This window comes from Euleptes europaea, chromosome 6 (assembly GCF_029931775.1).
Source record: "Euleptes europaea isolate rEulEur1 chromosome 6, rEulEur1.hap1, whole genome shotgun sequence".
NCBI classification, from domain to species: domain Eukaryota; kingdom Metazoa; phylum Chordata; class Lepidosauria; order Squamata; family Sphaerodactylidae; genus Euleptes; species Euleptes europaea.
Genome location: NC_079317.1, coordinates 52,134,869 through 52,151,043, shown reverse-complemented (window position 1 = coordinate 52,151,043; position 16,175 = coordinate 52,134,869).

Below are 16,175 nucleotides of genomic sequence, written 5' to 3'. Positions count from 1 at the left end.
ATTGCCCGCATGAGAAATATCTTCCAGGATCACAAGCAATGTTTTTGTGCCCTCAGAAAAGTTCAATTCTTTATCTCTTTTCCATATGTCAAAAGTGCTCTTTCTGTCCACTAGTGCTTTTTTAAAGTCGTCAATTTTAGTTTTCTGCCTGAATCACTTGCAATAATAAAGTTGACTCAATATTGTGAGCATTGCCTAATCATTGCCTAGTAAAATGGAATGGAATATATAATGCTATAAGGCTTCTTTGAATAATACCTCCTGTTGTGAAGGCTTATGTTCTTCAATCACTACAACTTCTAGGTCTTTCTTAATTTGAATTTGATGGAGTCCAATTTTTTATACTGGTCTGGCTGTCAGACTAGAAATGGTATGAGCCAGGTTCAAATCTCCCCTGTGCTTCCTTTGGCCGGTGACCTTCTTGCTGCATAGCCTACCTTACAGGGTTTTGTGGGGTCAAACTGGATGAGAACTAGGTATCCTGACCTGAGCTTCTTGGAGAAAGGGTGGGTGTAAACTTTACAAATGCTTCTCTATGAAGGAGGGGGGGCGACCCCTTCAGGACCCCATAAAATTGGACCCCTGACCCAATCTTCACCAAACTTCAGGGTTCATGCAAGGATAGAGCCAGCATGGTGTAGTGGTTAAGAGTGGCGGTTTGGAGTGGTGGAGTCCGATCTGGAGAACTGGGTTTGATTCCCCACTCCTCCACATGAACGGTGGAGGCTAATCTGGTGAACTGGATTTGTTTCCCCACTCCTACACACCAGCTGGGTGACCTTGGGCAAGTCACCCTCTCTCAGTCCCACCCACCTCATGGGGTGTGTGTTGTGGGGAGGGGAGGGGAAGGTGATTGTAAGCTGGTTTGAGTCTCCCTTAAGTGGTAGAGAAAGTCGACATATAAAAACCAACTCTTGTTATTATTATTATTATTGAAGATATCCTAAAAATTTAGGAACTCTACCTCCAAAAATGCCACCCCAGAGCTCATTTTAAAAATCCCCATAGGGAAAAGCCTAGGGAAAGCCAAAGCTGAAAAAAGCCAAATACCTATTCGGCGATCGGAGATCTGACTTGGGCTGTATTCCCAATTTAATATTTGGCTTTAATTAAACTCAAAAGAAGCCCCAAACACCTTTTTCAGGTTTATTTTAGGTTCGAGTTTATCAATATGCACAACCCTAGCTTCCTGGTAATCCATATTCCTAAGCATAGCAAGGGAAAGGCCAAGGGACTCAACTCTATTAATTATGCATCTCTCCCAAGAATGTCTAAAATTGTCTTCATTCCCAAGATATAAAAGCCCTGCCTGGGTGTTAGGCACTGAAGGAAGAATCTTCAATCTCATGTTAAAGGCATTGATCCAAGGCCTAGACTCTTATGAGCACTGTGCAAAGTCTACTCTAAGGGCAGTTCCTGCTACACAGCTAGGCACTCCTGCCATCCTGCGCAGGAACTGAAAAAGTGTATGGTCCAGAGACTCAGAGACTCCATTTATCCAAATGCCTGCTCCATCTAAAGGGCACAGGAAGAACTCCACCCCAAAGACAAAAATGGAATGAATATTCTGCTATTTGTACCAATCCCTGTTTTCCCTATACCTTTAAAATGCCATAAATATTTATAAGTAAAACATAACGGTGCCTATGAGTCCCCCTGCTATTCCAATAACACAGTATTTCTTGTCCTGGTTTTGTTCACATGTTGAATCTTCTGCAAGCTTCCATGGAACTTCCTTGAACTTGTAGAGGAGGAGGATTCCTTTTGAAGGACTAATACAATTTCAGCCTCTATGCAGAACTTCAGGTTCTTACCAAAGAAGAAAGTATTTTAATTAATTAAAGCATTTTCTCATGATTCAAGGCAGCTTACAAGTCATAGTTGTGTGTGTGTCAAGTGCCTTCAAGTCACAGCCAACTTATGGCGACCCCTTTGGGTTTTCATGGCAAGAGACTAGCAGAGGTGGTTTGCCAGTGCCTTCCTCTGCACAGCAACCCTGGTATTCCTTGGTGGTCTCCCATCCAAATACTAACCAGGGCTGATCCTGTTTAGCTTCTGAGATCTGACGAGATCAGGCTAGCCTGGGCCATCCAGGTCAGGGCCAAGTCATAGTTAGAGCACGGCAATTTAAAACAAACAGACCCCCCCAAAAAACATTTAGGTTTAGTGGGTTCTCTGAATTCACAGCTTTCATTAAAAAAAAAAAAGTTAAGACTCTTTCCCCTTGAGGAGATATGCTTTTTTCCTTATAGATCCATGAGGGAAGGCAAAAAAAGAAAGTTAAATCTATCATTACAATTGTATATTAATACAGCTATATAAGCATGGATAAAAAATAAGTGCGTGTGTGCTGTGACTCCACTGATGACATCACCAATGATGACAACACCCACAATTGAAAATATGTAAGGCACATGCAGAAGAAAATAAATGGTCTCTACAACTGTGAAAATGCAGAAGAACCGTGCCCACAGTGATTCCAGTGCTTGTGGATCGACTGCCAAGGAAATCAGGAGTAAGAAGCATGTGGAAAAGCCTAATATCCCATTAAAAGCCCTGGTGAATAAAATGGCCTTGCAGTGCCTCCTGAAGACTTCTACAGATAGTCCTCCCCTCTAGGGCTGTCAACAAAAAAAAAAATTCGGTACAGTTCGGATTCGGCCGAATTTGGCCCTTGTGGGTTCGGTACATGCCGAAGTCCGAACTCCCCCACTTCGGATCCGTTCAATTCGGCGGGAATTCAAAGTTCGGAAACAAGTTCGGCCGAATAAAGCCATTAAAAACACAACCGCGCCTTTCCGCGGCTCTGGGGGCGGGGCATTTTTGGGCTTAGAGGTCCCAAACTTTTGGCAGAGCTTCAAAGGACGTTTATTGAAAGACTCCCCAAGTTTTGTAAAGATTGGGTCAGGGGGGGGCTGAGATATGGGCCCTGAAAGGGGTCCCCCCCACCCTTAATGTGCATCTCTCAGCAGAGCTTGCCGCCCACGCACAAAGCTCCCAGCTCCGACAACAGTTTGCAAAGCAACTCAGCCTTGTAAAACAACACCTTTGCAACAGGGAAAAACCAGAAGACACACAACTGAAACCTCCCCCCTCAAACCAGGGAGCGAGAGACTCGAGGGGGAACACACACCCCAGGCAGAACTGACGAAAGCCCCCTTTGGCTTCCCCCCCACCCACAGAAACTGCTCCCTCCCCACACACACACAGACTCTGCTTTCCCACACACACACACACACACAGGAGAAAAATTATAGATTAAAGCCCCCAAAGGGGTGTTACTGTGGCTGTCTTCTGTTCCATCAAGAGGGGCTGTAATCCAAGATGATTCCAATTGACACGGAACGTTTTGCTCTGGAGAGGAGATGCTCACAGGATCGGCTGCTCCATTCATCCCAATAGGGGAAAGGGGAAAGGGGAAAGGGGAAAGGGGAAAGCCCATATCTCGGGACCCCCTGACCCAATGTTCACAAAACTTGGGGGGTATCTTAAGAACACTGGTCTGAAACTCCGCTCAAAGTTTGGGATCTGCACCCCCAAAAATGCGCCCCCTGCAGCCATGGAAAGAGAAAAGGGGGGAGGCGATATTTCTGCCCCCACTGAACCCATCTTTACAAAACTTGGGTAGTATCTTAAGAATAATTCACTGAAGCTATGCTAAAAGTTTGGGGGCTATATCCCCAAAAAAGCGCCCCCTGCAGCCACATAAATGGAAAAAGGGGGAGGGAAACGGGGAGAGCTCATATCTCGAGACCCCCTGACCCAATGTTTACAAAACTTGGGGGGTATCTTAAGAACACTGGCCTGAAACTCCACTCAAAGTTTGGGATCTGTACCCCCAAAAATGCGCCCCCTGCAGCCATGGAAAGAAAAGGGGGGAGCCCATATCTCGGGACCCCCTGACCCAATGTTCACAAAACTTGGGGGTATCTTAAGAACACTGGTCTGAAACTCCGCTCAAAGTTTGGGATCTGCACCCCCAAAAATGCGCCCCCTGCAGCCATGGAAAGAGAAAAGGGGGGAGGCGATATTTCTGCCCCCACTGAACCCCATCTTTACAAAACTTGGGTAGTATCTTAAGAATAATTCACTGAAGCTATGCTAAAGGTTTGGGGGCTATATCCCCAAAAAAGCGCCCCCTGCAGCCACATAAATGGAAAAAGGGGGGAGGGGAAAGGGGGAGAGCCCATATCTCGAGACCCCCTGACCCAATGTTCACAAAACTTGGGGGTATCTTAAGAACACTGGTCTGAAACTCCGCTCAAAGTTTGGGATCTGTACCCCCAAAAATGCGCCCCCTGCAGCCATGAAAAGAAAAAGGGGGGAGCCCATATCTCGGGACCCCCTGACCCAATGTTTACAAAACTTGGGGGGTACCTTAAGAAGGTTCATCTGAAGTTCCAGTGAAAGTTTTGTGTCTGTACCCCAAAAAATGCGCCCCCTGCAGCCACAGAAAGGAGCGAATGTGCACAAGCACCCCACACACACACACGAGGATTTCGCTCTCTCTCTCTCTCTCTCCCTGGCCGGGCCGCACATCAGCTGATTTCTCCAGTACTCAATCCTGACTGATTGGCCAGAAGAAGACCCCGCTTGCCCACCGATTGGCCGGGGGAGGAGAATGCTGCTTACTGACGGTTATGCTGCTTACTGACGGCCGAATTTGCCGAATTTATTCGCGAACTCCCAAACTCGCTGAATTCGGCCCCCCCCCCGGTTGCCTGCCAGTTTTGAGTTCGGATCCGTCCGAACAGAAAAGCACCGAATCAGGGGAAATTCGGTTGATTTTCAGTTCGGGCCGAACCGAATTGACAGCCCTACTCCCCTCATCTAACATAACAAACATGGCAATCTTTCAGACGCTAGAAAAACTCAGTCACATAGTACAACAGCCCTTGACTGCATTCTGGCAGCTTCATCAGACTGAGGAAAGCACCAGTGACCCAGGCTAGACCAAAACTCCACAAGATACTTTTCACTTGCATTTTATCTTGCAGTGCTTTCAGGACAGAACTTGCATATGGGGAAGGGTGGTGGCATGGGTTGTGCTCAGTATGTTGGACTTTGAAAGGTATTTCTGGGTGGAGACATTAGAACAACGTACTCTATTTCAACTAGGTGCTGAAGGGTGGGAGTGGGAAGCTATAGCTGTTGTTCTCAATAAAGCTTTTCAATTATGTTTTATTGGAGTCTTGGAGATGCATCATTGTGTACAGTGTCCCATTGTGTGGCAATTGCCTTTCTTTTATATTACGATCTTGAAATTTGTTCATTCTCCCTCCCAGTAAGCAACCACTCAGAGCATCTTCATGTGTGTTTGCACGCACAAATCGATATGACTTCATTTGCAGCCTGGAAATAGGAGAAAATGTCAAAAACCCATAACAAATGCTGGGTTCTATGGACTTTCACCCCACTTAAATCTCACCTTAGAGGCTTAGGAAAAAAGTTTGTTCATGGCCAGGTTTTGACCAATCACCCGGTCTGGAATTAATTTTCCTGTTTCAGATTGGCAGCTGTGTGGTTTTGCTGGCTTACCTGACTAACCTAAAGCATTTTACTCTTATTTTTTACTTGAAAAGTAAGCACTTTTTAACATTGTATCTCGTGTTCCTCACTATTTGCTCCCTCTGCCTAGAGTGTAGGATGATCAAAGCATTTCTAGTAATTGGATGTTCCTTCTTTGAAATAAAAGTCGCTTCTTTCCATAACAATGAGTCTATTTTTCTTTCTGCAGTTACCCAAGTCAATCTTCATGTGCCAAATTCTGGAGATTGTGATGACATGTTTGTGCAATAATGGAGGCAATTTCACAGAGAATTTTGAACCCATAATGGGAGGACAGCATGATTTTTAACCCCTTCTAAAAGAATCTCCAGAGATAGAGATTCTACAGCCTCTGCAAGCAGTTGGTTCTCTGCAATGTTTTCCTACAGTTTTCCTAATCTTCAACCTTAATCTGTGCTGCTACTATAATATAAAGAAATGATTTATTTCCCTTTTTCAAATGATGATTATTGCTCTCTCTTGTCTTTATGGTAAATTTTTTGGTATTATGTTAACTGAAAATCACACATACTTACCTTTTCTCGGTTCACAGGGAAAACTCCTTCCCAGAAGGAACGAGAGGCCCATTGGCTAAGCATTTTTCTTTGCTATTTTGTCAATAGTGCTCTTCTGCTTTCTATACAAAGTGATTACGTCAGTCTCAACTTTTTTTAGTCAAAACATGGACTTCTTCCATTTCATGACTCTTAACTATGCTTTTCACAACTGTTTTTCTCCACATCGTGTGTTTTCTTGTGTATGTAATTATATGTCTGCCAACTGAAGATCATCTTCTTTGGAAATTTTTAAGCAGAGGCTAGATGGCCATCTGTCAGCAATGCAGAATCTGTGAACTTAAGGAGATCATGAGAGGGAGGGCAGGAAGGGTTGTGTCACTGTTTGGCTCTTGTGGCCCTCTCTTACAGGGAAATGCCGATCATCACTTTGGGGTCAGGAAGCGATTTTCCTTCAGGGAAATTCTAGTGGTTTGTTGTTTGTTTTTGGCCATCTTCTGGGCATGGAGTAGGGGTCACTGGGAGTGTGGGAGGAAGGTTGTTGTGAATTTCCTGCATTGTGCAGGGGGTTGGACTAAATAGCCCTGGTGGTCCCTTCCAACTCTATGATTCTATGATTCCTTCTGCATCTGTGGAAGTAGAGTCTACTTCACAAAAGCTTTTGTTGGAATAAAAATATATTAATTTCCTGTGCAATTTGTTCACAAAGACAGTTTTCAAGAGCTGATTTTCAGGCAAAACAGGGTGGATTTCCAAGTGATCACTCTTAAAATGAACAATGTGGAGCCTTTAAAATTGGACACATTCAAAATATTAAATTGCCTTTTTACACAGATATCTATTACTTTTATTTTGGTTTGTAAAATTTATACCCCACCTTTGTGCCCTCATAAGGTCCACCAAGGTGGCTAACAAATTTTTTAAAAATATATAATAAAACTGCATCTTAAAATCCATTAAAACCAACAAAACCGCATCCTTAAAACCATAAAAACCAGGGCTAAATACACACAGAAAAACATAAAAATAACTATTAAAACATTGGACAGGAAGGAGTGATTACCCTGGGAATGCCAAACAGAACAAAAAAAGTCTTTACTAACTGGTGGAAGATGCCAATGGGATTCTCCATGGGGAGAGAGTTCCAAAGTTCTGCTTGTGCTCACACCATTTGTATGCGCAACCAAGGTTTAGGGTACGTGCTAATTTTCAGTGCTATTTTGCCGATATTTTTTTTCTGCATTTTGCAGTGCAGTGCTAAGCAGAGTTATACCCTCCTGTGTCTAAGGATGTCAGTGTTACTTGTTTACATTTATTTTTACTTAGAAAATTTGTATGCTGCTCTTCCAGACCTGCTAAAAATGTTTCATCAACAACAAAACAGACAACAATAATAAATCATGTCAATAAAACTATTCAAGTCATTTAAAAAAACATACCAATAAAAAGAGCTGGCAAATGCAATCCAGACTTCAGTAGATTTCAAAGGGCAAAACTCTGCTGAAGATCAGCTCTTCTAGTAAAGCAAACTTGCAATGGAGGAAAACAGTAGGTAATAACGCAGGAAACCCTATTGTAAAAATTATCTTGACTTCATGCATTGTTATGGTTGCCCTGCTCCTATACCATTAACAGCAGACACACACATGAATTGGCCTGTGTTTTTTTAAATGAGGCAGAATTCCATATATGTATTGAAAGCACAATGCAATGGGGAGAGCAATGCAATTTTCCCTAGCACTAAGGAAGTGTCACATTCCTGGATTTTCCAGAAAATTTTGTTGATAGTATATGTATTGTTTGAACTCCAAGAGTCTCCCCACTTACAGAACAGGAATGACGCTCCTTAGCTATTTCACAATACTATATAAAATTAAATTAAGTAAAATGATTGCAATGTGTGTGTGATGTACAGGTAAAATAATATATTCTGTTTCTCAACTTCAGGAAATCCTCTGACCTATGCCATAAAGAATTGCCTAGCCATCATGAGTTTATTACATCATTTAAAACTGAAAAATCCAATAGCTATGCCAGTCATCTCCAGGGTTCAGCACTGAGGGACACTGACAGATCGGCAGGACACAAACCTAAACATCTTCAAGAAATCTGTCTTTAATTCCTCTTATCTAAATATAATTAACTGGTCGTTGCCATAAATTGGTTGGGGCGTGACAGCACTTAATTAATATTGTGTATGTGTCTGTATAGAAATCAAATAGATTATATAATTGGAAGCAGAAGATGGAGAAGCTCTATTCTCTCGGCCAAAACAAGACCAGGAGCCGACTGCGGTACAGATCATGAATTGCTAATATCGAAAATAAAGATAAAGCTTAAGAAAAACACCAAAACATTCATAGCACCAAAATACAATCTAAGCAATATTCCGGAAGAGTTTAAAGACCATGTAAGGAACAGATTTGCATTACTAAGTTCAAGTGAATGTAAACCTGAAGAACTATGGGTGGAAACTAGAGATATTATCAAGGAAGAATGTGCAAAGACTATTCCTGTAGCCAAAAGAAAAGAAAAACCTCGATGGATGTCTGAAGAAACTCTTAAAATTGCCAGAGATAGACGAGAAGCAAAAGTAGAAGGTGACAGAAATAGAATCAAAAGTCTAAGTGCAACGTTCCAGCGACTAGCACGTAGAGACAAAGAGACCTATTATAATAACCAGTGTAAAGAAATAGAAGAGAACAACAAAAAAGGAAGAACAAGAGATCTGTTCCACAAGATCCAAGAAATCAAAGGGAAATTTAAAGCACGGTTAGGCATGCTGAAAGATCAGCATGGAAATACATTAACTGAACAGGACAAAATAAAGAAAAGGTGGGAACAATACACTGAAGAACTATACAGAAGAGATGAAAGAGATGAAGAACCTACAGTTTTAGAAAGTGAAGTGAAAGCTGCATTGAGAGCAATCGGGAGAAACAAATCACCAGGAGCAGATGGGATATCAATAGAGCTATTCCAAGCCACAGAAACAGAGTCCATCAAAATCTTGACAAGAATATGCCAACAGATATGGAAAACAAAACAATGGCCCACAGACTGGAAACAATCCATTTACATTCCAATTCCCAAGAAAGGAGACATCAAAGATTGCAACAACTGTCGGACCATTGCATTAATTTCTCATGCAAGTAAAGTGATGCTCAAAATCTTACAGCAAAGGCTGTTACCATATATGGAACGAGAAATGCCTGATGTTCAAGCTGGTTTCAGAAAAGGAAGAGGCACTAGAGATCATATTGCAAATATACGCTGGTTACTGGAGCGTACGAGAGAATTTCAGAAGAAAATCAGCTTGTGTTTCATAGATTACAGCAAAGCTTTTGACTGTGTGGATCATGAAAAGCTATGGCTGGTTTTAAAGGAAATGGGTGTGCCACTACATCTGATCGTTTTGATGCGCAACCTTTACTCTGGACAAGAGGCCTCAGTTAGAACAGAATATGGAGAAACGGAATGGTTTCTAATTGGCAAAGGTGTCAGACAAGGATGTATTTTATCTCCCTATCTCTTCAATCTATATGCAGAACATATAATTAGGAATGCTGGATTAGATTTAGATGAAGGTGGAGTGAAAATTGGAGGGAGGAACATTAATAATTTGAGATATGCTGATGACACTACATTATTGGCAGAAAATAGTGAAGATTTGAAACAACTATTGCTGAAAGTTAAAAGAGAAAGTGCCAAAGCAGGACTACAGCTGAACATCAAGAAAACAAAAGTAATGACTACAGGAGAATTACACAACTTTAAGGTTGACAATGAGGAAATTGAAATTGTTCAAGACTTTCTATTCCTTGGCTCCACCATCAACCAAAAGGGAGACTGCAGTCAAGAAATTAGAAGGAGATTGAGACTGGGAAGGGCAGCCATGAAGGAGCTAGAAAAGATTTTGAAGTGTAAGGATGTGACTCTGGCCACCAAGACTAGATTAATTCATGCCATCATATTCCCTATTACTATGTATGGGTGTGAAAGCTGGACAGTGAAGAAAGCTGATAGGAAGAAAATAGATTCCTTTGAAATGTGGTGTTGGAGGAGAGTGTTACGGATTTCGTGGACTGCCCAAAAAACAAATCAGTGGGTTATAGATCAAATCAAGCCTGAACTGACCCTAGAAGCTAAAATGACTAAACTGAGGCTGTCATATTTTGGTCACGTCATGAGACGACAAGAGTCACTGGAAAAGACCGTCATGATAGGAAAAGTTGAGGGCAGCAGGAAAAGAGGAAGACCCAACAAGAGATGGATTGACTCAATAAAGGAAGCCACAGCCTTCAATTTGCAAGATCTGAGCAAGGCTGTCAAAGATAGGACATTTTGGAGGACTTTCATTCATAGGGTCGCCATGAGTCGGAAGCGACTTGACGGCACTTAACACTCACACACATGTGTCAAGTGCCATCAAGTCAGTTCCAACCTATGACAACCATGGTTGTTTATGCTTGGGAGTTTTACCTGAGGTTTGTTGCTCGCTGGACCCACACTTTCCTGTTGGGAATCTATGCAGCAGCAGTCTCCAAGTTTAAATAAAGGCCCCGTCCTTCTTACTTTATAGAGCTTACTGTAAGAGAAAATTCCCTCCCCCCAAAACCCAATTGCTGCATAAAAAGCATTTTAAAAAACGGAGCAATCTGAAAGGGGCGGGGGGAGAAATCCATGAATCTTTTCTTCTGCTCAGAAAGAGCTCCCAGGAAGCAGGAAGCATTTGAATCCCCACCTTTGTAACTGATTGTGAGAAAAACCAAGCTTGCGTGTCCCATGCTTTGCCTTATGCATGGGGATTTCACCCAGGCTGAATTCAGGGAAGAGGGAAGAATCGGGTTAATAGAGGGACAAGAAGTGCCAGGATTTTCTAGGGCTGGCAGCAAGGTCATCTCTTATTGACAGAAAACTCATGCAAAACTCCAAGGAACAACCAAGACAGACTGGGGGCAAATGTGAAGTACCCAAGCATAAACGACCCATATGAATTAATGACCTCGGAAGTGTCCTATCATTAACAGCCTTGCTCAGATCTTGCAAACTGAAGGCTGTGGCTTCCTTGTTTGAGTCAATCCATCTCATGTTGGGTCTTCCTTTTTTAACTGCTGCCTTCAACTTTCCCCAGTATTGTTTTCTTTTCCAGTGACTCTTGTCTACTCATAATGTGAACAAAATACAATACCCTCAGTTTAGTCATTTTAGCTTCTACAGTGAGTTTAGGCTTGATTTGATCAAGAACTCACTTATTTGTCTTTTTGGCACAAAAAGTAATATATGGCCCATCCATTCTGGCGCTAGTTTGAATATGTGTGGTGATCAGAATTATTTGAAAAGCTATATGAATGAAAGAAAAATTAAATGTTGCAGATGGAAACAGCATCTTGGCTGAAGGGATCGGCTCTGGGATAACAAAATGCAAGCTTCCCAGCAGTGAAATCTGAGAGGTCCTTGTCACTAATTGCTTGTATTTGCCAAATCTAGTGAATAAGGGTAAAAGCATTGACAAAGAAAGGAATTATAGCTTCTTTTGGAAACAGATGTTTCATCAGTCAGAGAGGCAAATTAATTGCAACTGGGATTGTGACAAAAAATGGCAATTGGTGCAAGGGAAAAATTAAATTGCCCCTACGCATTTTGCATACGCTTCCTCAGGGGGATCTTTCTTAACTCAAACATCCAATTGTTTGCTTGGGACCTTTGAGTTAATAAAGATTCCCCAGAAGAAGCGTATGTGAAATGCGTGGGGACAATTTAATAATTAATTTTTCCCTTGCACCAATTGCTGTTTTTTGTCTCTGGTTTGGGGCGGCCCTCTTTTTTTGTTTGTTTGATAACCGGGATTGTAAACCAGGATTTGTACTCACTTGAAGCTTATATGGAGAAAGGAGTGTGGCCATCAGAGCTGACTCTCAAGGCCTGAGCAGCATCAGGAAACGTAGGGTTGACAGGTCCCTCTTCACTACCGGCGGGAGGTTTTTGGGGTAGAGCCTGAGGAGGGCGGGGTTTGGGGAGAGGAGGGACTTCAATGCCACAGAGTCCAATTGCAAAAGCGGCCATTTTCTCCAGTTGAATTGATCTCCATTGGCTGGAGATCAGTTGCAATAGCAGGAGATCTCAAGCTAGTACCCAGAGGTTGGCAACTCTGAGGAAATGTCAGACAGCCTGACTGGAAGACAAGTCAGCTGGGCTGTCAAGGGTGAGGAGATGCGAGCAGAGAGATGGAACCTGCGTGGGCAAAGCCGCACATTTAGAGGGAGACAATGAACAGGTGTGTGTGGGGGGGGGGGAGGAGACGATAGCAGGAGATGCTCAGGAACCTGCCTGTAGCTGGGAGAGCAGAGAAACAGCTGGGAACAGTGACACAGCTCTCAGCTGCCAGCTGTTGGATGGGTGCCAGCTACAGCAGAAAAAGCCTTGGGAAGGGCAAGGAAAGACGGCACTGGAAACTGATGGCACCAGGGCTCTCCCAGAAAAGGCAAGCCAGGCACAGATAGTCCTGGGGACTGAGGTCTAAGAGGCAGCGTGGGTGAGAATGCCTGGAAGGAGAGCACAGTGCAAAGGCCAAGGGGGACAACCTGGGGCACGAAGCCCAGGTTTAAAGGGCCAGCTCCCGGCCTAAGGCCACAGCACCTTTGTCACACAATCCAATCCCAAAAATTGCTCCAGGTTGTGGCACTGGAGGTTGGGGCACAGGGACAATTATGTAATTACTCAGTTTGAGAGCCAGAATTTAACCAAAGGCATGCAAATGAGCAAATGTACTGAAGAGAAGTATGTGTGTGGCCTCAAAGCGAAAGAAACCAGACTTAGCTTTAACAAGCAGTGTGGCAAAAGCCAAACACAATGTCCTCTACAGCTGATGTGTGTGTGTAAAGTGCTGTCAGGTCGCAGCCGACTTATGGTGACCCCTTATGGAGTTTTCAAGGCAAGAGACTAACAGAGGTGGTTTGCCAGTGTTTTCCTCTGTATAGCAACCCTGGACTTCCTTGGTGGTCTCCCATCCAAATACTAACCAGGGCTGACCCTGCTTAGCTTCTGAGATCTGACGAGGTCAGACTAGCCTGGGCCATACAGCTGATACACAGTGATATTTGTGGACCAATGAAAACTCAAATCCCTATGTACTAACCTTTATTGATGGCTTCTCAAGATACACATGACCTACTTAATTAAAGAGAAAAGTTGTGCTGGAAAAATTTTAAGCATATGTGGCAATGGTCAGTAACAGATTTCAAAGAAAGACATTAATGGAGGGGAATACATGGGACATGTATTGTTAAATACTTGTTAAAATAATCTAATGTAAGTATTGTGTCCTTCAATTTGGTTGTGTCTCAAAGTTGGCAACTTTTGGAATCAGAACTGAATATTTGGGTAAGGCCTAGTGGTAGACACCTCTGACTCAGGACAGGGAGCAAGAACAGCTCTGGTATGGAAATTAGGCCTTGGGAAGGGCAAGGTTGGGAAATTCCTGGAGGTTTGGGGGTAGAGCGTGGGGATGATGGGGTTTGGAGAGGGGAGATACCACAGTGGGGTATTATGCCATAAAGTCCACCATTCAAAGCAGCCATTTTCTCCATGGGAAGTGATCTCTGTAGTCTGGAGAACAGTTGTAATTCTAGAACATCTCCAGGCCCCACTTGGAGGTTAGCAACTTTTATGGAAATGGTGGGGGGGTAGCTCAGCAGGTTCAGGGGCAGAGACAAGGCATTATGATGGGTTCAGTGGTAGAACGTGTTAGGCTGTGACAGATCTGTGAATGGAACCTACCTAGCACTAAATTTGTGTGTTCATGAAAGGTGTACAAAAACTGGTTGCAGGGGAGCCTTGTGTTTTGGTTTTGTGGCAACTAGCTAAAAAACAACTACAACTGGTCAAGTTAAGGTTTTTCCCCCTTATTCATGTCAACTCTATATAAGGGCACTTCATGAGATCAAATCAGTAAGGTAGTTTGGAGCATTAAGCAACCTGGGCTGTTGTACTCAGACTGTAGTGGTCATATGATTGCTTCAGCAGTAGCAAATGTCAGTCTCTTCGCAACAAGCGTTACTCAATTTAGCTTTCCTGAGCTTGTATTTTCAACACATTTGGGTGGTGAAATCAGCTCACAGGAAAAATTAAAAGAGGAACCTTAAATAAATATGTAGGAAGGTGATACAGATGGTGACTAAAGGAATTTTCATACATAATACCAGAAGCACATTTTTAAAATTTCTTGAATAATTTCTGAGCAATTTGTCAGTAAACACCTACTTTGGATAGAATGTATCCATTATTTTAAAATTACCCCCTTTCTTTATATCCCACAGTAACAATGTTCACATGTAGATAGATCACGATGAGTAGCCATGTTAGTCTGTCTCTAGCAGTAGAAAAGAGCAAGAGTCTGGTAACACCTTAAAGACTAACAACATTTCTGGCAGGGCATGAACTTTCATTAGTTCCAGCTCACGATGTGAAGAAGTGAGCTGTGACTCACAGAAGCTCATACCATGCCAGAAATTTTGTTAGTCTTTACACTGCTACTGGACTCTTGCAGTATTCACATGTGCACACAAAAAAGTATAGCAGTCTCAAGGGAGCTTTTTAGTGTCTTTCTTGAGTGAAAATGCAAAGTAGGAGGGAAATAGGGATGTTTCTGAAATGTTCCTTATCCAAATTTCTCCCCAAGCTTTGGAATCCAAAATACTTGACCTTGTTTTAAAAACTGAACCAACAGAACAAAGCTAAAACTTAGTGTTACATATAAATGAAGAGGCAATGACCATGAAAGAGATATGGTCATGGTAGAAGCTCAAAAAAATTTCAATTTAGTGTGCAGTAGTGGTGAAAAGGGCAAGTGCTATGCTAGGGATTAATAGGAAAAGAACTGAAAATCAAACAGCCAGTATCATAATGCCCTTGTATAGATCTATGCTCCAACCCCATTTGGAATTCTGCATATACTTCTGGTCACGTCTATTCAAAAAGAGCATCACAGAGCTGTAAGAGGGGCAGAAAAGGGCAAAGAAATGACCAAGGGGTTGAAACACTTTATGAGGACAGACTAAAGAGTTTGAGGCTTTTCACTTCAGAAGAGGAAATAAGAGGAAACATGATAAAGGTTTATGAAATTAGGTAGGGTTGGAGAAAGGAATAGCTTTTTCCACTCCCTCAAAATGCCAGAACTTGTAAAGGCCAATGAAATCAACAGATTTACAGATTCAGGACAGGCCAAAAACCAAGTAGGGTCTTCTTTTAGTAGGAGGGTGGTCTTGATTGTTGCCTCTACTTCAATGTAATGTTGTGAGAAAACACCATATCATTCTGTCTCAACACCACTTTAGTAAGTGGTCCTTCATCAACCTCAAACTAAGGAGTGGGAGGGGCTGTTATGATCTTTCTAAATTATTATGGCAGAAGTAGATAGCTCACATACATGGTAAAATTTATACTCTGGGCCTCCTACTTCATACTGAACAGGCTTCTGGTAATCTGGTAAAGGGATTAGGAAGTGAAATCCTTGTCTAAATCAGATCATAATCTATCGAAGGCATGAGCAATCTGTCACCTTCCCTTCACAAGGGTACAGGCATTTTACAATGGTCCATTCTCAGAAACTAATGGATCCAAATGGTTTCCAGAATCTTCTTAGGATCTTTGAGAATGTCAACAGATACTTGGAGCACTGGTGGGTCCTGAAAGTCTAGGTTTAGTTAAGAAATTAATAGTTACTCTCTGGGTCCTCTCCCTTTGGTTTACCAAGGAGCTGAAGGAATTTAACATGACATAGATTCATTGGAAAACCTATGAGGGGTTGTTGTTGTTGGTAAATTGCTGTTTCCCTTTGTTGCCATTGTGTCTGCTGAATCTTGTCCAGCTAGTTTGTTGACTCCTAAGATCCATTTTATAAAAGAGGGTAATCTGACCATTAGATATAACATTTTTGCAAGTTTTTGAAGATAACATCTCTCTAATCCAATCCAGTTTGGACTCTGGTTTGAATGCAGATGAAGCATTAAAGGTGTCAGAATCACTAGTTAATCAGGTTGTTATGGTTAGTTTCAGAATCAACCTTCCGATGGATGTTGATAGGATTCTTGAATTGTTGAAGGCCACAACTCA